The 22931-nt window shown below is 46.5% G+C and overlaps 1 protein-coding gene and 1 long non-coding RNA gene across 5 annotated transcripts in view; both read left to right on the top strand.

The window, feature by feature from the left end:
* The window catches only part of SLC35F4 (solute carrier family 35 member F4), a 286744-nt gene that overhangs the window by 179400 nt on the left and 84413 nt on the right, over nucleotides 1-22931 (top strand). The window lies entirely within an intron of this gene.
* Nucleotides 6257-22931, top strand: part of LOC128594633 (uncharacterized) — a 29482-nt gene continuing 12807 nt past the window's right edge. Inside the window, exons 1-2 of one of the 4 annotated variants that reach the window (XR_008382617.1) lie at nucleotides 6317-6394; nucleotides 7184-7289. This is a non-coding gene — a long non-coding RNA (uncharacterized LOC128594633). Of the gene's footprint in view, nucleotides 6395-7183; nucleotides 7290-18208; nucleotides 18224-22931 lie in introns of those variants that run through there. The other 3 variants (XR_008382618.1, XR_008382616.1, XR_008382619.1) reach the window with 3 other exon arrangements.

The raw sequence follows: 22931 nt of genomic DNA, 5'->3' as shown, positions 1-22931 counted from the left end.
TTAAGGAGCATGAAAGGTAATCAGTATACTCTGTTTAGGACTATAAATAAGATTGCTCTGGAAATATTTAATCCCAATAAAACACACTAAAATACAAGAGTAAAAGAAAGGAAAAATACAAGAGGCTTTCGTACTGAAAAAGGTTAACAATTGTGCTACGTGGGGAAAATTACCCACTTATGTTTGATGATGTCTGAAGCCTCAGATTTATGGTTACTGCTCATTTCTAACTTATCTGCTTTCATCTTCAATTCCCCTCAAAGTCACCAAGATAAACTTGGGTGTCTTCTATCTAATGGTCAGACCAAGCGAAGGCCCCCTCCCCTCCTTTGAGGCCATAGCTGACTGCATTTAATTTCCTACGTGATGGTGACCTTTTAATCGGAGGGTAACACAAATGCAGCAAGTGCAGCCAGCTGGGGTGGTAGGCGTAAGGGTCTGATTCAGTGCCTTCACTCCGCTCAAAGTTAAGAATAGCACAGCTCACCCTTCCTTGCAGTAAGCACAAAGCTAACCCACCTCCTACAGCATGCTGAGGTGCAGAATGTATGCTGCCTGTCTGTATGCTTTTATCACAGTTCTGGAAGAAATATACATGCCACATGTAGTATAAAATGGGACTTTTCATAGTGTTCTGATGTATAATTAAGGCCTAAAGCTCAAAACAAATAGAGCTAATTATCCTGCGAGCCTTTGACTGGCTGGAGGCTGGACCACCTCCACCTCCCCCAGACAGCTAGCTAAGGAGCTGCAGAATCTGCCAAGGAACCTTCTCTGCCTCCTGACAGAGTACCTGACTCCTTGGAGCCAAGTGAGGTGAAGGGACTCCTGGAGACTCACTGGTGGTGACTGAGGGTGCCTTCTAGAAGGCAGACAGGCCTGTGGTGTCTCACTCAACGTACAGTGAGTTTGTTTGCTAGGAGAGAGGCAAGGAGCTCCTTGGGAGTTGCTAGGACGCTGGGGCGAGGGCTTGAACAGAAGGACTGTGGCTGCTTATGGTCCAGATAGGCTCCAGGAGCAACCTGAGCCAGGCAAAGGGGTGTGATGCGGGGAAGGTGGCAGTACCACCCTCTGCCCCAGTCAGCTCCTGGCACTGGCAGGGTGTCAGGGGGAGAGGCTGAGTCCTCTTGGCTTCCCAGAGAGATACAGAATAATGGAGGGAGGAGTTATAAGGAGGCGCAGGTGCAGGGACCTGGAAGGAAAAGGAACGCCACTCAGAGAAGCCCTGCAAGCCTCCCACCAGCCTCACATAGTACCAAGTGACAACTTCCACCTTCACCTGGCCGTCCTTGTGTAAGAAGATTCTTCCCCTTCTGTTCATCTCTTACACCAGCCTAGAAGAGCTGTGCTTAGATGGGAGCGGGAGGGGAACTCTCAGAGGCAGCCCGCAGCCCCCTCGTTGCTGGAAGCCCAGTGAGCCCCTAGTCTAGTCTATGATGAGGCCTGGGGCCGTGAATCAGGTGTTAGATGGATGTTTTCTAATTGGAGGGGACAGTCTTTAAAATCAAAAGTGACAAAATAGTTGTCATTGAAGGATAGAAAAAGTGGGACATTGAAAGCAGTGTTTTAAAATGTCCAGGCATTTGCTGGAAAGGGAGAAGGTATCTGTGATTCTAAGTAGGAGTAGATGCTCAGGCCCCCAGCCAGGTGTTTATATCCAGCCCCAGCCATGTAGGAAGAAGCAGCCATTGGATTTGGGCATCCACATTCCAGAGCTGTGAAGACTGAGGGGAAAAGGTGATCCTGGAACCAGGCCCAGTACTGCTCTGCCTCTGAGAGGTTCTAAATTTAGAACTTAAAAAAACTCAGCTTTTAAAATGTCTTCTCCTTTTCTCTCATTGTATATTTTTTAACTTGCCACAGTGGTAGGGGGAAAAAAAAACTGGCTGAAATTATTTTGATTATCTCTGTTCCATTTTGCCTGTTAAAGCAAAAGAAACAAAAATTTGAACGTGACTTGGCAAAGGTATGTGCATGATGTGCATTCCTTTCTGCCAGCTCTAGTAAATGTTTTATTTCTGGGGAGAATAATAATGATAATGCTTGGGCACTGGCCCCATTGCTGGAGGTGATGGGTTCAAACCCAGCCCCGGCCAAAAACTGCAAAAAAAAAAATAAATAAGTTAATGAAGCAGTTTTACATTTAGACTCCTTAAAAGATGAGTTGGCTGTAAGCTCTCTAGAAAACCAGCTGATCTTGATATGAGCGGTAGCTATACATTTATCTGAAGAATACCTGAGGTATTATTTTCACCACGGCAGAGTCTCTCCCATAGTGACTGAGTTCAAGATTAAGACGCGGTCAGTACCGTGCTCTGAACTGCCCATTAATCATCTACAGACTGACTTCCTTTTAAGGGGAATGGGGTGGAGAGTTTGGGCAATTGCCCTATTCTTGTGCCCACTGTTGAAATGCATTGCATTGGTTGAGGGTGTGGTGGCTCACGCCCGTTATCTTGAGACAGGATTTCTTGAGCTCAGGAATTGGAGACTAGCCTGAGCAAGAGCGAGACCCCGTCTCTACTAAAAATAGAAAAACTAGCTGGGTGTTGTAGCAGATGACTGCAGTCCCAGCTCTTGGAGAGGCTCAGGCAGGAGGATCACTTGAGCCCAGGAGTCTGAGGTTACTGTGAGCTGGGATGATGCCACTGCACTCTACCCAGAGGTGACAGAGTGATACTTTATCTCACAAAAAGGGAAGTGTATTGTGTTAACTTGTTAGATGCTATTATTTTCCCAATATTATAGATGAGGACATTCAGACATTAAGTACGTTGCCTGAAGACACTCAGCTTGTTAAGAGAAGGAGCTAGGATTTCAACTCATGTGGTCTGGCCAGTTAAGTCTACCTCATATCCATGCCAAACTGGGCATGATCATTTAAAATTTCCTTGCCAAGTAAGTAGGCAAAGGTGGCATCTTATTGACATTTTAGTTGGAATCTATTTCATTAGCAGTGATGCTGCACATTTAGTTTGTAATAGGTTATTAATTTTTATCTTTTTTTGGTAAATTGCCTGTTCATGACTTTTGCCCATTTTCCTATTGTTGTAAATAAATCATTTTCATTTTGAGTTGTGAGAATTCAATTTTAACAACTCAGCTATCCAATACATTGTAAATATTTTCCACAGTGTGTTATTTACCCTCTCATTTGGTGCATGTGTGTGTGTGGGGAGGGCCATTTTGCCAATATAAAAGTTGAAGAATTATGATGTCATCTCTATCAATTTGTTTCCTTTTATGGTTTTGCAAAGACCATCCTTTCATGTACCTATGTTTTTATCTTATTCTTATACATAGACTACTTCTTCAACACTTTAATCATAAACAGTTTCAAACAGCAAGTTGACAGAATTTTACATAGAACACCTGTATATTCACCATCTAGAGCAGGCGTCCTCAAACTTTTTAAACAGGGGGCCAATTCACTGTCCCTCAGACCTTTGGAGGGCCAGACTATAGTTAAAAAAACAAACAAACTATGAAGAAATTCCTATGCACACTGCACATATCTTATTTTGAACTAAAAAAACAAAATGGGAACAAATACAATCACACCGCCTCATGTGGCCTGCAGGCCGCAGTTTGAGGACCCCTGATCTAGAGTCTCCATTAACATTTTACTGTATTTGTTTTATGTATAGTCATACATCAGTTCTTCCCTTTCCTCAATCCATTAATCCACCTTATTTTGGTGCTTTTCTAAGTAACTTACAGAACGGTATGTATCCCCTCTAAATACCTTGCCATGCATACCATTAGCTTCTGAGTTCAGTATGTATTTGTTTAAAATTTTTCCTTGTAATATAAAGTTTACTTAAAATGTAATGCACATATCTTACATCTATGTTCACTGAGTTTTGACAAAATGTATACGAAGTCAGACAATTAAGTTCTCACACTCATCCTAGAAAAAGTGATACACTGCTCATTGCTGACTATCACTAAGGTCACCTCTGAGACGCCAGCACCTAGTCCACCCTTCCAAGCAATTGTGGAACTCTTTTTCTGGAATGGCCATCAGAGCTGTCATTGTATTGCCTTTGATTTTCTGAATGTTATCAAAATGTCTTCCTTTCACTATTCCCTTTATCTTCAGGTAAAGATAAAAGTAATTGGGGGCCAGATCAGGTGAGGAGGGAGGGTGTTCCACTACACTTATTTGTTTACTGGCTAAAATCTCTCTCACAGACCTTGAGAGAGCTGGTGCATTGTCATGATGCAAAAGCCATGAGTTGTTGGCCAGAGCAAGATTTTCACTGAATGTTTTCCTGTTTTTCTATTGATGTTTACTTGGTCTGCTGTGCTTCTCACAGTCAGCTGGTGATTCTGATGAACAATTTTGTGAATTTTTGCAATGTTCTTGTCACTTCTGCTTGTTATTGGCTGCCCTGATCTCACTTCATCAGTAAGGCTTTCACTCCCCTTAGAAAAACATTTAATCCATTTGTACACTGCCATATTCTTCATGGCATTGTCACCATAAACTTGGACTAACATGTCCTTGATTTTACTTCCACTCTTGCCAAGTTTAATAAGAAATTAAATGTTTGTTCATTGCTCTAGTTTGAGTTTTGACATTCTTATGATGCCACTAAAAAATACACAACAATAATAAACACCACTAAGCAGGACACTGCCACACTTTGACACAAACACAACTGTCAGACGCTAAGATTATGAGACCTTACCAAGCTGTTTGTAAAGTGCTGCTGATGTAAGCATGAGGTGGCAAGTTCAGGAACTTAGTTGTCAGGCAATTAACTACGTATATGTATATATACACACACACACACACAACCTTTGTTTCATACCCCACTCCCACAGGGTTTGTTTTATAGATCTGGTAAATGAGGCTCACAGAGGGAGGTAACACAGTGCTGGAGCTAGGAACCAGACTTGTGCCTTCCTGATTCCAACACTGCTCATGACCACTCCACCAGCCCACACTGTCCTGTTCAGTGCTCAGGGAAGCCGTTGTCATAGTCACTATAGAACCTTCCTCTAGTCTCCCTGTCACCACTGCGACCCTCCAGTGCCTCCCAGTTGTTTGTTCATGTTTTTTAATTAGTTTGTCCTACATGGTAAAGTGACATATTGGAATATGACTCATATTTGTCAAGTAATTCATGTGATAATTAACATTTATAATTTATAGTCTTTATATAATTCATGCTGACTCAGATTTGAAGCCCTTTGCTGCCTTTTCCTAAAGGACTATTTATGGCTGATTTAAATTTATTTTTTTAAAGAAAAATTTTATTAGGATAGTGAAATTGTGAAAAATATTTGGTGGTGGGCAGAGTGGTGAAAGATCTCTGTTTCACAGAGATGAATTCAGCCTTTGCCACTTTTCTGTTCTAGCTCAATTGCTATTCTAATTCTCACTGAAAATTAAGTTTATCTTCCAGATCTCTCTCCTATTTTGATAAGGATCAAAATAAAGACACATATTATCCATTACTTTTTCTCTTTTTCCAATTCTAAAAAGCATACAAATTTTCTTAAATAGCTCATAAGCATAAATGAATACAAAGTGTGTGATCCTGGGAAAGACAATTAATGGCAGTAGTGGTAATATTGCCCTGATTTAACATGTGTCATGGGGATTCATAGAATATTTTTCTGAGCTTAGTAAGGAGAAAGGGCAGGGGGCTGAACTCTCCCTCCTTAATAAACCATTAGGGAGTGAACAGGTTGTGATGTGTGTCACTGTGAGATGACTGTGGGGTTAGAGTGTGGAACCATTGTTCCTATCCAACTTCTTGCTGACATCACTGTATATGGTTATAATATTGATTTTCCACTTTTAAGTGTGAGTGTCAGAGCTGGGCCACAGGGCCCTCCGGGGTAAAGTGCAATGTGTCCAGTGGGCTGTTTGTCCACAGTGGCCTGGCTGAGCTGCCCAGCTGTGTGATGGTGGTGATAGTGGGTGGAGGAAGGAGGATGTGGCCTCAGAGAGTGACCATGACATGGGGACTCAGTGCACCTTGGAGAATGTTTTAGATATGTTTGCAGGGCAAAACAGGTCACTAAGCTACAAAGTGCAACCAAACACCACCTGTCTGAAGCCACAGGATGTTTTTACATCTCTTTTCTCGTAAGTTATGTTCTCCTGGAGAGGTCCTAGGCTGAGCATCCAAGTGCAGGAGATTTATTGTGATTTCCTAGAAATGGGAAGCAGTACTAGGAAGGGCAGAGGCCAGGAAAGGGCGTGGTTTCATCTGATGTCTCCCGCCCAGCCTGATTCTGAAAGAGATGCTGATGGAGTGTCCTTGCACTGGCTCTGCCCTGCTTTGTGGAGAAGAGACCAAGTATTGTGCTTTGGCACCAGACAGTCACATTGCCATACCACTGGCTACTAGCTGGGGGCCCTGGGATGCAGGATGTGGTAAGTAACCCCCCAACACTTTTGGTTCTCCACGTGGATGGGACAGCTCCAGTGTCTGAGGGCAAGCATCGAAGGTCAGGTGCTGGAGAATGGACATATGAGCCTGTGGAAGGGATGGGATAACAGCAATGTCCAGGGTCCCTGTAGCTTCTGTGGAATCACAGTCTTTCTGGGATTAGAAAACATTAGATGTGATGTAATAGAAGAGGGTATCCCCGGATCTTCTTGTTCTTCACAAAGAAAAAGCAGAACTAAGCCTGTAAAATGCTTTGCAAGGTGCTCTCAATTTCGAAGCTCACTCCCTTTAAAAACACTGGGACAGTGTGTATAGTGCAATCCAGAGAAGTCACGTCTCCCTCTCTGGGCCCTCGCCCAAATCACACACACTCACACAGAGATGGGGAGCATGCATTTGTCTGCAAGTCATGTAGTGTGCACGTGTATATTTGCACACATGTGTACTTAAGGACTGGGTGATGACAAAGGGGGAGGTTAGGGGAAGATAGGAGAAGGTCACTGAATGACTCAGCCCTGTCTGAAACAGAAGCATGTTGCTACATCAGCCCCCAAGGAAGGAGGAGCACACAGCCCCTGTCTCCTGCCTCCCTGGGAAGCTGACGTCACTGCTCACTCTCATTGCTGGGCTGAGTCTCATGTCCCACCACAGCCTTGTCCTTCCAGGTCAGTAGGATAGGTTTGGAGGGCAGACACCTCCTAGTAGCTTGTACATTTGTTGCCACTCAGAGAGGGCCTGGTTCTCACTCTGCATCCTGTGTATTCTGCATTCAGAGCTGGCCTGCCCTCCTGCTGGCTATGGAATGGGTGTCTCCCCTGGTAAAGGAGAAGAGGTAATACTGCAGGATACAGACATTCCTCAGCAATTTTGAAACAACAGGTAGTGTGCTAGATGAAGCCCAGGCTGACCTATGGGTGTGCTCTCTGACACCTGTCTCCGTAGCTGCCTGGCATCAGCGGGTCAGCAAATGTCTTGCTAGGTGATGGGCAGCCTTGAATCATCTCACTGTTGATATTTCCATTGCGGTTACCCAGGTTCTGCTCCGTGTACAGTGTTGTACTGCCATGAGAATTTCTTTTCCATGAAAACATAAGATCCTAATTTTATATAAAATTTCCCAAATGTGGAATGTTGGCAATTAGCTGAAAAAAACAAACACACTATTTGTGCCAACTGTAACGTACCCGTGAGAGGCCACTTTGGAGTCTCTCACGAAGCCGGTCTCTCACTGTGGCTTTGCCTGGTGGCCCAGGATAGTTTGCATTTTCTTGTCACGGACAAGGAAGGGATACTGACCTGTCACTCATATGGAGGCTGATTTCACCAACAGACCAATTTGCTGGGATCATTAAGTTCTGCTCTTAGTTACCTGTGGCATTTTCCGTTGTCAGAACCCCATGAAACTAAAGGGTTGGTGTTTGTCCCAAATGTGTCACTGACAACCTGGAGAAGATTGAACAGCTGTGTTGGGATGTCAGGGGCATGCAGCTTTGTGCTGGCTCACTGGTCCCTGTGCTCTCAGGACAAGTCTCTCGTGCAGTGGCTCCCACTGATGCTCAGAGGCTATGAGTAGAGAGTCCCTTGGTAATAATAGCTGACAATTACAAGGCGCTGCAATAGGATCCTTCCAGGTAAGGCTGATACTGAGCCTGAACCTGGGCTCTAGAACTGGCATGCCCACTGGCACTTTATAGTAAAAAATGTTAATTCTGCAATTGGGTAACAGTTAATATTTAGTTTTACCAACAGTCAAATGACCACTGTTCTCATATATGCTTTGTTGCCACTAAACTGACTTATGAAACTTTGATACATACAAGGTATATTCTACATCTCTCCAGTAAAACTGTGAATTAGGTCGGGTCCAGGTAGGGACACCTGATACATTCAATGGGGGTGATTGAAAGGAGTGTTTGAAAGGAACAAAATACAAAGGTTCAGCCAGGGCCAAATATCTGGTCCACTTCTGGCGAGGGCCTCTCACTGTGTTATAATATGGCAGAGACATGAGGGGAATCAGCTCAGAAAGGGGAAAGTGTGAGGGTCTGGGCTTGCTTCAGAACAACCTGCTCTTGGGAGAACTCAGCTAGTCTCATAAGAATTAACCTAATCCCACGAGAAAGACATTAATCCATATCAAATACATAATTATAATGTTGTATCTGTCACAGCCTGTAAAGATAGACTCGGACCCCACTTTGGTAAAATTAGATGGTGATTTTTATTACACCTGTGCAGGGGACCACTGCTCCCAAAGGCAGGCGGCCCCGAAGTGGAGTGCAGGTTGATTTTTATACATTTTTTGTGCTGTGTGGCAAGCAAGCTAGTACAGAAGTGGAATATTGCGGTTAACTCAGGGTGGGGCTACAGCTTGAGAAACACAGCTTGAGTAAATTTCTACTATCCTTTGTTCACTGGGAACTATATTGTTTGTTCACCAGGAACTATAGCTTGAGAAACAGCTTGAGTAAGTTTTTACTATTGTTTGTTCACTGGGAACTAGGGGAGTTTGGGGGAACTTGGGGACTCTCTGTGCTTTCTTGTTCTGAAACTGTTTCTCGGACTCTACGGGGGTGGGAGGAGCTGGGGTTTGGGGAGCTAACAGGCTTTTACATTCCCCACTGGTCTTCTTGGGGAATCAAACCCTTGATTCATCTGAATCGCTGAGAAGGGCTTGATAGTGGGTATACATTACCATTAGTTTTATGGTTTGGAGTCTTTGTTGTATGAATGCTATGAGGTGGTTGAAATGATGGAGTTACATGTAACTCCAATTAGAAGAAGCAGGAATGGTTCGGCTTTAACTGATAAGAGGGTGGTTAGCCATGGGGACCAGTTAAATAATGTTTCATACCAATTATTGTTTTCTTTCTGTAGCTCCTCCCGCTCATGCAGACCTTTTCTGACTAGGACTAAGCTGTCCAGAGTGGTTGGTATAAAAACAACATGTTTCCCCTAGGGCCATGTAAAGTCCCCCTTGTCTTAGAAATAGTAAATCTACACCCGTTCTGTTTTGGAGAACTACCTCCACTAATGAGTTTAAAGATTTTTCTAAGTGGGCGACGGAAGTTTCTAGGTTTCGGAGATCTGAATCAATTTGAGTTGTGAGTGCTTTGAAACTTGGGCTAAGGGGCCCAGTTGCCAGGGCCATGGCACTCATGGCTGTGGTGTCTGCTAATCCTATGCCTACAAGTAGGGATATGAAAATGGGGGCTCTAGTTTGTCTTTGTAAGCAGAAGAGATGTTCTCGTCCCCCTTCTCCAGAATAGATGTAGACTTGAGGGATGATATGGGTCAGGACACAGACTTGGGGGGTGGTATATAAGGTTAGGGAATTAACACAAGGAATTAAACCAATGGAACATGTGAACCAAGTTCCTCTGGGGGCTACTAAATAATAAGGGGCCGGGGGGCGGGTGGAGTTGGAGAGTTTGATGACCTCTAAGCAGTTATCTTGGTAAGGGGAGTTTTCTAAGGGGTATCCTGGGGATGTAATACACAGTCCTCGTCCTTGTAGATTTCCTAAGGTTAAGGTGGGTGTGGAGCCACATGTACATATGCTGCTGTTTTGCTGTAAGGCATTTGATGAGGCGTTCAATATCTGGGTTGGGAAGACCCAAGGGTTGCATTTGTAGCTACTCCTACGTAGTACAGTGGGGCTGAGTTTAAGTAGAGCCAGCAATCATTTGTTAGATCGGTATTTGTGCTATTTGCAAATGTAAACACGGCATCTAAAAGAGTATAAAGATAGGGGATGAAGAAGTGGGGGTGGCAGGGACAGGAGATGGTGTTTGGTCTGGGATGGGGGGATTGGGGCTGGTGGGGGACTCTCGGGGGCCTCTGGATTAAGGATAGGATGTGGGTCTATCGGTTTGATAGGAGGTGGCCGGGGGGCTTCTGGATGCTAAACAAAAGACCAGGGTCTTGTCCACTGACATATAGCCTGATCCCTCATGTTAAGCTCGTCCTCCATTTTTCTTTCCACCAGTCTTTTATAAATAGCTTGATAGGATTTCAGTTTCTACTTTGGGTACAAGTGTCTGGACCATTTCTATGGAATACTATCTGTGGATCTTTGGTTATTCCCCACAATGCTAAAGTTTCATAGCCCCAGTTCTTACAATAGTACTCCCCTGCCTCCTCACAAGATTGTTTGTCTGAAGAGAACCCTAACACAGTTGCAGGGCATATATAGAAATCAATATTTTTGAGTTTTTTTGCTGACCGCTGACCTATACAGTCCCAAGGTCGTCCATACCTTGATGGTGTTCTTCTCCACCTGTCGTCAGGGTGCAGGGTGAATATGGAACAGAGGTCAAAGTAGAAGGCTGGTTGGGTGTTTGTTGCTGAAGTGCAGGCGACCTTGTGCCATCTTTGGTACGGGAGAGGATCCAATCGTGGGGGGTGAGTCGCTGTTGGTTGTAGTATTATCCCCTCCTGCTGGCTCCTTGGCTGGCATGAAGCAGGCTGCTGAAGATGAGGAGGGAGATCTGCACAGTCGAAGTTTTAGAGGGTCTTCGGTGGGCTCCAGGTGCCATGTTGGGGGATATGGTTCTCAGAGGCCTTCTTGGGGTGGGTGTAGTGGAGCCACGGCTTCTTCCCTCCGACCTTTATGGCTGCTGGGGTAGTTAAGTAAGGACCCTCCCATCAGGGGGCTAAGATTTCTGGGTTATGTTTCTTTACCCAAGCCCAATCTCCAGGTTGAAGGTTGTGAAGTTGCTCTAGTGGTGTGGTGCTGGTGGGCTCAGACATGGTTGGCTGAATTGCATCTTGGAGGTCCATGTGTAGTTCTGCAGGGCCTGTAATGAGCTCAAAAGTTTATGGATATGGATGGGGGCTAACAGCTCATCAGTTAGTCTGGGGATTATAGGAGGCGGGGTTGCATGGATTATTTAAAAGGGTATTAAACCTTGGAAGTAGGGGGTGCATTGGGCCCATAAAAGGGCAAAGGGAGGAGGTCTACCCAGTTACCACCAGTTTCTATATGTAATTTGGTTAAGGTTTCCTTTAATGTTCTATTCGTTCTTTCTACCTGTCCTGAACTTTGGGCTCTATAAGTACAATGTAACTTCCAAGTAATGTATAATGCAGTTGCCAGGTTTTTAGAGACCTGGGCAATGAACATCGGGCCATTGTCGAACCCCAGGATGAGAGGCAATCCAAATCAGGGAATAATGTCAGTGAGAAGGTGTTTTGTTACTGTTAAGGCTGTTTCTTTTTTACAAGGCAACGCTTCTGGCCATCCTGACAAGGTATCAATTAAGACTAAGAGATATTTATATCCATATCACCCTGGCTTGATTTCAGCGAAGTCGAGTTCCCAGTGCTCCCCTGGATTGGTGCCCCGGAGGCACAACCCCATGTGGTGAGGCACCCAGGTTGCATTTACCTTACTTTATGGGAGACATCTGGAAGCTGCGTCCTTATTCCATTTGCAGAGATGGGGAAAGTACAGGTGTTTGGAGATGATTTGGCTGAGTTTTGTGGCTCCAAGGTGGGTTCCCTGGTGTAGTTGGTTAACGAGTTGTCGTTCTAACATCTCTAGGAGGAAGGGGCATCCATCTGGGCAGATGAGCCAGTCTCGGGGACCTGTTAGGCAACCCAGGCGTTTACTTTCTTCTTGGTCTTTTCCGAGTAGACTGATGATGGTGGCAGTAGGCAGTCTGGTAAGACTGGAAGAATGTGGGTGGGCCCCACTGGTCTTAGGGCAGCTGCCTTGGCCATTTGATCAGCCAGTGTATTTCCCCTTGTGATGGAGGAGTCTGTTCTTTGGTGTCCATGGCAATGAATGATGGCGAGTTGTTTTGGCAGACAGATAGCTTCCAGTAGGGCCAGGATCTCTGTTTTTGATGTTTTTCCACTAGAAGTTAGGAGTCCTCTTTCTTTATACAGGGCTCCATGGACATGGGTGGTGGCAAACGCATACTGGCTGTCTGTGTATATGTTGGCCGCTTTTCTCTCAGCTAATTGCAAGTGTTGTGTGAGGGCGATAAGCTCTGCCCTTTGAGCTGAAGTCCCATGGCCCAACGCCTGCTCCCAAAGGACCTCCATGAGAGAGGTAACTGCTGCCCCAACTACAAGTTTACCTTCATGGATGTAGCTGCTGCCGTCTGGGAAAAGGTCAAAATCGGGCGTCTGGAGGGGTGTGTCTTTTAAGTCCAGTCGCAGGCAGGAAAGGGTATCCAGTGTGTCCAAGCAATCATGAATGGGCTGTGCCAGGTCGTTGTCCAGCTGGAGGGTGGCTGGGTTTAAGATGGCTGTCTAGAGAAATATTACTCAGGGTGGGTCAAGAAGCAATACCTGGTACTGAGTGACATGGGAGTTGGAGATCCATTGGTCAGAGGGACTATGGAGGAGAGTTTTCATGGTGTGGCCCCCGATGACCTGCAGGTCCTGTCCCAGGGTTAGTTTCTTTGCTTCTCTGACTAGTACAGCCATAGCGACGACAGCCCGCATACAACCCAGTCATCCAGAGGCGACTGGATCTAGACGCTTGGAGAGGTAGGCAACAGGTGTCTTCCAGGGGCCTAGGGTCTGGGTAGGGACTCTCTTTGCCATGCCCTTGGTCTTGGCTATGAAGAGTTGGAAGGGCTTGGTGATGTCGGGCAGGGCTAGGGCAGGTGCACAAGCAAGGGCATGTTTGAACTGATTGAAGGTGTCCTGTTCAGCCTGTCCCCATTTGAGGGGCTTGTTGCCTCCCCCTGTGCTGGCGTATAGGGGTTTGGCTATTTCTGCAAAGCCCAGGATCCACAAACGACAGTATCCAACCACCCCCAGGAATTCGCGTACTTGCCTCTTGGTAGCCCGTGGAGGGATATGGAGGATGGCTTTGATCCTGCTCTTGTAAAGGGCACGTTGGCCTCCTTGTAGTTCATACCCCAGGTAAGTTGCCACTGTGGTACACAGCTGTGCCTTTTTGGCAGAGACACAGTATCCCAGTCTCTCCAGCTCTCAGAGGAGATTGATAGTGGCATGCTCACCCTCTGGCTCCGTCTCAGCAGCTAACAGGAGATCATCGACATATTGCAAAAGGGAGACACACTGATGAGCATCCCGAAACAGGAGGAGGTCTTTACTCAGGGCTCCATCAAATAAGGTGGGGGAGTTTTTGAAGCCCTGGGGTAGGCGGGTCCAAGTCAGCTGTCTGGTTTGCCCGCTCTCTGGGTCCACTCACTCGAAAGCAAAAATAGGTTGATTAGCAGGAGAGAGTGGAATTGTGAAGAAAGCATCTTTCAAGTCGAGAACTGAATACCAAGTCCTAGAAGGGGGGATTAGGCTGAGCAAGGTGTAGGGGTTCAGGACAGGGTGGATCTTGTCTGTTTGGGTGTTCACCTCCCTTAGGTCCTAGACAGGTCATTTGTACTAGGCTTTTTAATGGGGAGGAGTGGAGTGTTCCCGGCCGATTTGCAAGGGACTAGTATGCCCGCTTCTCAGAGTTGGGTTATGTGCACTGCAATGCCCGTTCTGGCTTCCCAGGATAGGGGGTATTGGTGGACTCCGATTGGGGTGGCTCCACTAGAGACCTGCACCACCACTGGTGGTTGGTGGCTTGCCAGTCCTAGGGGATTGTCCTCAGCCCATACCTGCGGGATTAGTGACCTCTAAACATGGAGATGCTCTTCCTGAGTTGGAATCCTGTTGAGTCCTTTGAAGAACTCAACAGGAGTTGAGTTCCCAAGAGGGGTGAAAAATAGGATATGGGCAGGGCTATCAGGTACCATCAGGATGGCTCCAGCTGGTCCAAAGGAGACAGTGGCACGGAGTTTTTGCAGCAGGTCTCACGCCAACAAGGGGTATGTGCAGTCCGGCATGACCAAAAAGGAGTGGGTGATAGTGCCCCTACCCAGGTCAGTTATGCAGGCTGTGGTCCAGGGGACTCTGCCTGGGGTTCTCTGGTGGCGCCCACGATTGTCACCCTTTGCTTCATGATGGGTCCTTGAGATTTCTTTAAAACTGAAAATGTTGCACCTGTGTCTATTAGGAAGTCCACAGGGTGGCCCCCGACTTGTAAGGTTATCATGGGCTTTTAGGGGCCTAAGGGGAAGGAGCCCCAACTCCCTCAATCGACATCTTCCCAATGAGGATTTTAGCCAGTGTCTGTGTCCGTGCCTTAGCTGCCCTCCAGGGGATTAATTTTTCCAGTGTCCCATTTTTTTACAATAGGAGCATTGATTTGGCTTTAGGGGGAGTCTAGATCCCCTGCCTTGTGGAGTTCCTTGGGCTCGGGGGTGCTCCTGGAGGGTGGCTATAATGACTTTGGTTGTCCATTTTGTGGTGGCCACGTCCATGGACTCCCGGTTGTTAAAGACCTGCAGAGCTACCTCCACCAACTCACTGAGATTTTTCCCTTCAAAACCCTCAAGTTTCTGCAACTTTCTCCTGATATCAGGGGCTGACTGTGCAATGTAGGCTACATTTATAGCCCGCCAATTTTCAGAGGCCTCCAGATTAATGGGAGTATAAGTTCTATAGGCCTCTAATAGCCATTCTAAGAAAGCTGCAGGGCTTTCTGTGGGTCCCTGTATGATTTCACTAACCTTAGATAAATTGGTTGGCTTCTTAGCAGCTGCCGGGAGGCCTTTCATTAGAATTTGGCGGTACTCAAGGAGAGCTCTTCTACCTTCATCAGAGTTAGGGTCCCATGGGTGTCAGTCACTTGGGAATCAAGCCCCGAGGAGAGCCACATTGGTGGTGGGCTGCCCATCTGGTCCTTCAACAGCTTTCTGGGCTGCCCTCAGGATAAGCTCAGGCTCTTCAGAAGTTAACAGAACCTGGAGGAGTTGCTGACAGTTATCCCAAGTGAATTGGTGGATGAAAAAGATAGTTTCAAGAAGAGAGATTAGTCCTTGTGGTTTTTCCAAAAAAAAAGGGGGGGAGGTTGGTTTTCCAATTGTACAAATCACTGGTGGAAAGGGAACATATATCATGAATAGCTGTCCCCCTGAGACCGGGGTGGGGGCTAATTGGCGCAAAGGTAAAATGGGAGCTGCTGGAGGAGAGTGTTCTGCTCCCAGGGGACTCAGGGTAGAAGTGGAATCTGGGCTGGGGGGGCTGGTATGTGGTTCCTCCCCAGGTCTGTGAAGCTCCCCCGTAGCTCCCTGGGTCTGCAGCGCTGGGGGAGCCAAAGGTGCTGGTGCCTCTGGGTGGGGTTCTATGGAGGTGGGTACAAAGAATGGGGCTGGAGGGGAAGATCCAGGACAGGGTCTTCGGGGGGAGGGGGCAATACAGGAGTCCCAGACCCCTGTCCTTCTGCTTTTTGGGTCTGGGTCTTGGAGCAGCACGGTTTTGATGGACCTGGTGGGGAGGCCAAAAGGACAAGAGAAGGGGTTAAATGATTGCTGCACTTTGGGGTGTAAGCCAGCCCTTTGGAGGTGATGTCAATCCAAACACTGATGTAGGGGATCTGGTCAGGGTGGCCAGGCTCACCATAAACAATGGTCCAAATATTGGAAAGAAGAGAGAGGTTAAAAGAGCCAATGGGGGGCTAGCCAGAATTGAAAGAGGGCCACTCCAATTCACACAGGGTGTGCAGAGTGCCCAGTTTCACTTTCTCACCGTAGCTTTGGGCATGATGGCTGAAATCAGAAAAATTATTAAGGAGACATACTAAAAGAGTTAGTGGGGTGGATGGTCCCTCTACCATTGCAAACAAATTATAAAGCGGACACTGACAGACAAAGACGAACAAAAACAATGACACAGAAAACTGACAACCTGAGGAGACAGATAGACATCTCTCTTCTGTCTCAGGAATCAACTTTCAGCTGCATCCAGCTAGTCAAGTTCCCCCAAATTCTCTAGAGATCCAGACAGACTTACCCAGGGTGCCATAGTTGAGTCACCCAGAACAGAAAATTTGGAACCTGTGCCCCAAATCCATGTGTCTGAGGGCTCTGGGGAAGAAGAATGTCTCTCCAAGGCCTTCCCTTGGAGCTGTCAGCCCACCGTGGGCCCAGGTAGGGGTTCGAGGGCAAGGATCTCGCTGGGGCCTCCAAATGTTGTATCCGTGGCAGCCTGTAAAGATAGACTTGGACCCCACTTTGGTAAAACCAGATGGTGATTTTTATCACTCCTGTACAGAGGACCACTGCTCCCAAAGGCAGGCGGCCCTAAAGTGGAGGACAGGTTGATTTTTATACTTTTTTTGTGCCACATGGCAAGCAACCTAGTATAGAAGTGGAATACTGCAGTTAGCTCAGGGCGGGGTTACAAGCGGGGTTTCTCAAGCTTGAGAAACACAGCTTGACTAAGTTTCTACTATTGTTTGTTCACTGGGAACTATAGCTTGAGAAACACAGCTTGAGTAAGTGTTTACTATTGTTTGTTCACTGGGAACTAGAGGGGTTTCGGGAACTTGGGGACCCTCTGTGCTTTCTAGTTCTGAAGCTGTTTCTTGGAATCTACCCAGGGGTGGGGGGCTGGGGTTTTGAGAGCTAACAGGCTTCTACAATAAGGGCCCACCTCTTGAATGGCCCCCTCTGACTTCACTGTACTGGTCCTGGCCCTGCATGGGTTTTGGGGAGGAACAACCATTTCCAACCCACAGTGTGCTTGCATTGCATTTCCCAATGGGCAATTTCACCTGGTTTACAATGAGTATTAGGTAATTAATTCCATAATAATTAGTGACCTACAACTTCTCTACAAAAGGGAGGTGGAGCCCAAGTTAAAGAACTTTAATTATGAGATTGATTTCTATGTTTTTTCAAAGGATGCTTTTGGAGCAGTTAGAGTGAACGATGGCACAGGGACCCTTCAGCCAGGGTCCCAGACATCTGCCTTCTTGCACTGTCTTTAAAAGTAAATCATGGATACACTTCAAGGATGGCCACCGGTCTCACCACTCTCTAAGGTTACACCCAACTTGTCATGTCACTGCCTGACTGCTGAGCACCCTGGGGCTTGTGACCCTAAATCTAATCCTCAGAGAAGTGCTTTTCAGTGTGTGGCCATTACGGCCTGAGAGCTTGTTACAGGTGCAGATTGTTAGAGCCAACTTCAGAATCAAATGCTTTCAGAGTGGGGACAAGCAGACTGTTTCAACAAACCTCTTGGGAGTCCTGATGCCCAGTGAAACCTGCAAGTCTCAGCTCTGGAGCTCAGGCCCCTTACTGTCCTATCATATGGGTCTCAGGCTTTGTGTTCCTCACACACAGTCACCATCAACCTGATGCCCTGACTCAACTTAGAATTGATTCTTTTTTATTTATTTTTAAATCATAGCTGTGTACATTAATGCAATCATGGGGCACCATACACTGGTTTTAAATACTATTTGACATATTTTCATCACACTGGTTAACATAGCCTTCCTGGCATTTTCTTAGTTATTGTGTTAAGACATTTATATTCTATGTTTACTAAGTTTCACATGTACCCTTATAAGATGCACTGTAGGTGTGGTCCCACCAATTACCCTCCCTCTGCCCATCCTCCCCCCTCCCCTGAATAATCATTGCTACAATTATTTACTGACTTAAGATCATTGTATTGCCAAGGCCAAAAAGTCCATCAAAGGTGGAAGTGGAGCCAGCAGTCAGCAATGACTCAGATCATTATTGTCATGTCAGATGACTGGCTTCCCCAGATCAAGCTAAAAAAGATACTCTAATAAAACATCCTCAGAGCTCTAAAAGCTTGATAGCATGACCCATGGGGCATGAGGGATGCACAGAAATAGTGCCTTGTAGGCCAGAATAAGACCTCAAGAGACAAAGGGTTTCTCGGCTTCTGCTCAGTCCTGTTCCCAGGCTGCCACCCCTAATAGTAGCTGTATGCCTAGAAGCTCCTGATTGGTCTGGAGTGTCTGAAAGGTAAGGATTCTGAAGTTGGCTGGGCCTCATGGACACAGCATTTTACTCTCATATTTGAGTCTAAAAATGATAGTCCTCAAGGGTTTGCTTCGATATCCTGTAACTGTGTTCATGTGGTGACAGGATTGGTCTTTCCAATGTAATTTTGGTTGGAACTATTACCTGAGTCCCTCTGCAGAGCAGAAGAAACAGAACAGGCCAAGCTGGCAGATGTCGTAGGCAGAGTGGGTACATTAGTTCTTTGTTGAAACTTAGCACACCATTTGAAAGCATACACTTTACAACAATAAGCATTTGTGGTTTCTGAGAGCTGGGAATCTGGGAGTAGCTTGGGTGGGTGGCTCTAGGTCTCCCTTTCAGCAGCAGACAGGGTGTCTGATGGTTTGACAGGGCTGCAGGAGCTGCTTTAAAACTCACTCATGCTGGCAGGGGGCTTTGTTTTCTTGCTGCATGGGCCTTTCCTCAGGGATGCTCACAATAGAGTCATTGGCTGCCCCAGAGCACATACGCTGGTAAAATAGCATGAGCCACAGACTGTTTTTTGTAAGGTGATTGCAGAAGTGGCACGCTGTCACTTCGACCATATCATTCTGGGCATACAGACCAACCCTATCACAATGTGGGCTGTGGGACCACACAAGGGCATGGGCACTGGGAGACAGAAGGCTGGTGGGCCATCTGGGAGGCCACCATGGTGGGCAGGCTGCTGCCAAGGAGTTGCTTCCCAGAGCCTGACACTGCAGGTGCCAGAACAGCTGTGAGCTACACATGTAGGTATGGCAGGAGCGGCTCACGAGCCAAAGCTTTTTTTGCTAATTGTGATGCTTTTGAATCTATTCGAGATCCCACTTTTTGTCATTTTGTTTGTCTACTGCCACAGCATTGAGGACCAGCTGATGCACACTCACCTGCATGCCTGGGCACAGGGCTGCAAAGGCTGCCAGCCAAATCAACTGTGCAAATCACGTTTCCTCTGCCCTTTTAGCCACACGTGCTCCCTCTCACTGGGTCTCACTTTTAGAGGATGCTTGACAACCTCTCACTATAAAATAGGCAGGTCAAACCACCACGAACCTTCCAGTAGTTAAGGGTTAGCAGAGCTGAGCAGAGACCCAGCTCCTCACGCTTCTTGCAGACCTGTCTCCTTGTGATCTGGGATTGAGTCAACAGGTACTATTTTGCCGACCTGTGCTTACAATTTACCAGCTCGCCCCTTCAAGTTTCTTCCTGGGCTTCTTGGACTTACTTTTGAATTTTTATGGTAGGTCTGCCATGTCATGGAAGTATTTTTTTAAAATAATATTAAAATAATAATAATATTGCCAAAACACTTTTATTTTGAGGAGGTAAAGTTTGTTAAGCTAAGATGTTAACTGTGTCTTGCTCTTGAATTTATGTAAATAATGATGGTTAAAGTTGAGAGGCACCCTCAGCTACCTGCTCTTTCCAGAGGAGGAATTAATGTGGTGGTTAAATATTTGGGGCTAGATCACTTAGGATCAAATCCTGAGTCCACCATTTACCAGCTATGTGATCTTGGGCAAGATACTTAATCACTGCTTTCTCGGTGCCTTGGTTTTCTCATCTGTAAAGTGGGAACATTAACAGTAGCTACCTACAAACAGTCCCTGGCACACAGAAGGCACCACACAAGCAGTAGCCGCTGTTGTTATTTAATCCCAGCTGCTCCCTTTGAGGTCTCTGGGTGGCCCAGAGGCAGCTCAATGTAGCAGGTTACAGTCTGACACTCAGACCTCAGGGGTGCTTCCCTGGGCTCGGCGATCTGTGTGTGTCCTCTTCTCCCTAGCCACAACTGTGGGGTTCCTGCCTTCCTTTCCTTAGTTACTGCCACTGACCACCCTATCCTTTGGGGTTCCTTTTCACCTGTGACCAACTAGAAGGTAGGAAGCCTCCAGTCCTAGAGGCCAGGCACACCGTCCTTCTTAACTGTGAGTTCTCTGCTAACTACAGTGGAGGAAATCCATGCCTGGGAAGTAAAAAGCAGAGGAATCTTCTTGAATTCTTGTGGTTTAAGACCCTGTTCTTTAGCCTCTCAGCTTCCCTGATGATTGGCCTGAGTGTCCAGCCATTGTGTCTCCTTTCTTTCCTGAGGGTGACTGTGGGCCTTGTGCCTCTTGTCTGGGTCTTGCTGACCTCTTCCTCCTCAAAGATTCTACTTCTAAACTGTAATCTCAAATATCCTAACGTGGAAAGGGGTAGAAATGAGTTTATTCATTCACTGGAAGTGTATATTGAATGTCTATTATGTGTTAGACACTGTTCTGGGATTTTTTTGGCCTATCTTCTTTGCATTTGAGGCTGGGGTAGTAAGAAAAGGTGACATCTCTGTGTCTACAGAGCATGGCCCACTAAATCAGGCTCATGCCTTGCTCCAAAGAATCTGGGCAACCTTAGCCATTTCTGGTTTCAAATGGGGTCTCAATTTAGGAATTGGTGTTTGAATTGGGAATCCATGATATGTGCCCTTAAGTTTAAAAATAAAGAGCAATCAGAAAGTCTCTTGGAACGTGACAAAGGCTCCTCTTTCTATGTCTGTTATTTTATTTTTATTAAAGGAGCTCCTTTCTTCTCTAATTAATTGTTGAGCATGTCAAATACAGGCAAGCATGGAAAGAAATTTATTGTAGACCTGACAAATACCACTGTCACTGTGACGGGCACTGAATCAAAGTTGTTTCAACACAGATGTTTCCATTTGATAAAGAGGCACTTAAAATAATGAATTGGAGTATTTAGAAAGCTTACATATTTGGCACCAATTTTATTAATACAGTATTAGGAAATCAAATATTTCACATTATATCATAGCTAACTGCTTCTCTGAAAAATAGCATAAATTTTCCCTTCATAGAGAAGCTTTTATCTGAGACTGTTAGCATACTTAATGGATATTAAATTATCTAAAACTTTTACCAGATGACAGTAAATCACAACTATGTTCTCTATTTTGAAGAGGACAAATGAAATTACCAAGGAGAAAAGCAACTTGCCCAGGTTTCCATAATTACAATCATAATAGCTACTTATTGGGCATTTGCTGTGTGTCAGGGACACTGCTGGCATGGTTTGTGCACATTCTTATTTGATTCTTACAGTAATTCTGTGAACAAGTGCAATAATTGACACTCAGAGACATTAAGAAACTTCCTTAAAGTGAGACAGTAACTTGCCAATTCATACCACTATGCTGTATGTAGTGAATTAGTGACAAACACAGAACTCAAATATTTCTCTTCAGGCACCTTCCTAGACCTCAAATTCCCCAGAATAATGAATCATCCACTGGCGTTAACGTGCTGGTCAGGACTTGATCCTGAGTTGGGGCTGCCATCTGTGGGGAGCAGGACAGTCCAGCCTAAGCAGTAGGATGAGCTCCCACAGCTGACTGTATAATCTCCCGGGGAATGCAGTGGGTGGCCAGGGGGAGACAGCACAGACCCTAAATTGGGGGGAAATAATGAATGCATGGTATTGTGACCATCTGTCTAGAAACACTTAGTCTGAAGTGATAAGGTAAATTATATCACCAAAAACAATAGAAATCACCAAGGACCACACGTTGAGATAACAGAAAGTTCATGAAAAAATAACCAACTCCTAGCGTAAGAGGCCCTCAGTTCTAAGTTGAAGGTTAGTTTGATGTATCAGAAGGATCCGCCTTGCAAAGTTTTGTCCAGCATGGTCCAGCACAGACAGCATCCGCACGAGCTCAGAGCCCAGGAAAAGGGACTCAGAAGCCACCGTGGGAGTCTCATGCCCTCTCCCCCATCACCCCTAAAAGAGGGAGGCGGGGTGGGGACACACTGGCAGTGGGGAGCTGGATCTGTGTGGAAGACCTGGGCAGAGAGGGGTCAGGGTAGCTGACAAACCGGCTCGGGCTTGTGCTTTTCAGCTCGTTGGCAGCGTCTCCCCCCTTAGTTAAGGCTCTGCAGCCATGACGACTTACTAAGTTGTGCTAAGTCACCGGCAGGACAAATGTCGCGGAAGCACAGATGCTGAGGCTAAATTCTTCGGGGAAGTGGACCGGTTTTGGCCCACGTCTGGGGCAGGGATATCAAGCAGAAAGAACAGTAATAATACAGGCACAGGAATGAGAGAGAGAGAGAGACCCAGAGAGAGACAGAGAGAGACCCAGTAGTCCCACGTGGCTGGACGGTGAGACTGGAGTGGGCAACAGAGGACGCGGTCCGTGGAGCAGGTGGGCATGCAGGCGCATAGCCGGCTCTGTGCTGAGGCCTGGGCAGGCTGGGACAGAGGAAGGGGACAGCCTTGTGCCCCAGGAAAACTCGCCTGGCAGCCGTAGGCAGCACCGCCTCTTCCTATCCCTCGGGGATGCTCCTGGTGGACTAGAGATTAGGGGGTCACAACCCTGGGACGCAGACGGAGAGGCGGGGCACTGAAGAAGTGACCGCCCCAACTAGGGAAGTGAGTAACTGGTGGCACCTTCTTAGGAGTGACAAATGGTCAGTGGCACTTGATAACTGGTGGCGATGCTCAAGCCCGAGGTGAGAACTGCTGGCCGAGAGGAGAGGGCAAGTCTGTCTATAGGTGATGACCACGGGAGGGGTCGGGAGGCCGGATGTGGGAACGCAGCTTCGCAGAAGGAGGCAAAGTGGGGGGGGGGTGCTGGAAGGGGAGAGGAGGGAAGGGGAACCCCAAGCTGCAGTGCGGGAGGTGGGGGAGGGGG

Source organism: Nycticebus coucang, chromosome 9 (genome assembly GCF_027406575.1).
Source record: "Nycticebus coucang isolate mNycCou1 chromosome 9, mNycCou1.pri, whole genome shotgun sequence".
Taxonomy (NCBI): Eukaryota; Metazoa; Chordata; class Mammalia; order Primates; family Lorisidae; genus Nycticebus; species Nycticebus coucang.
Note: the sequence above shows the minus strand (reverse complement) of the source record. Positions and strands in the feature narration are given on the sequence as shown.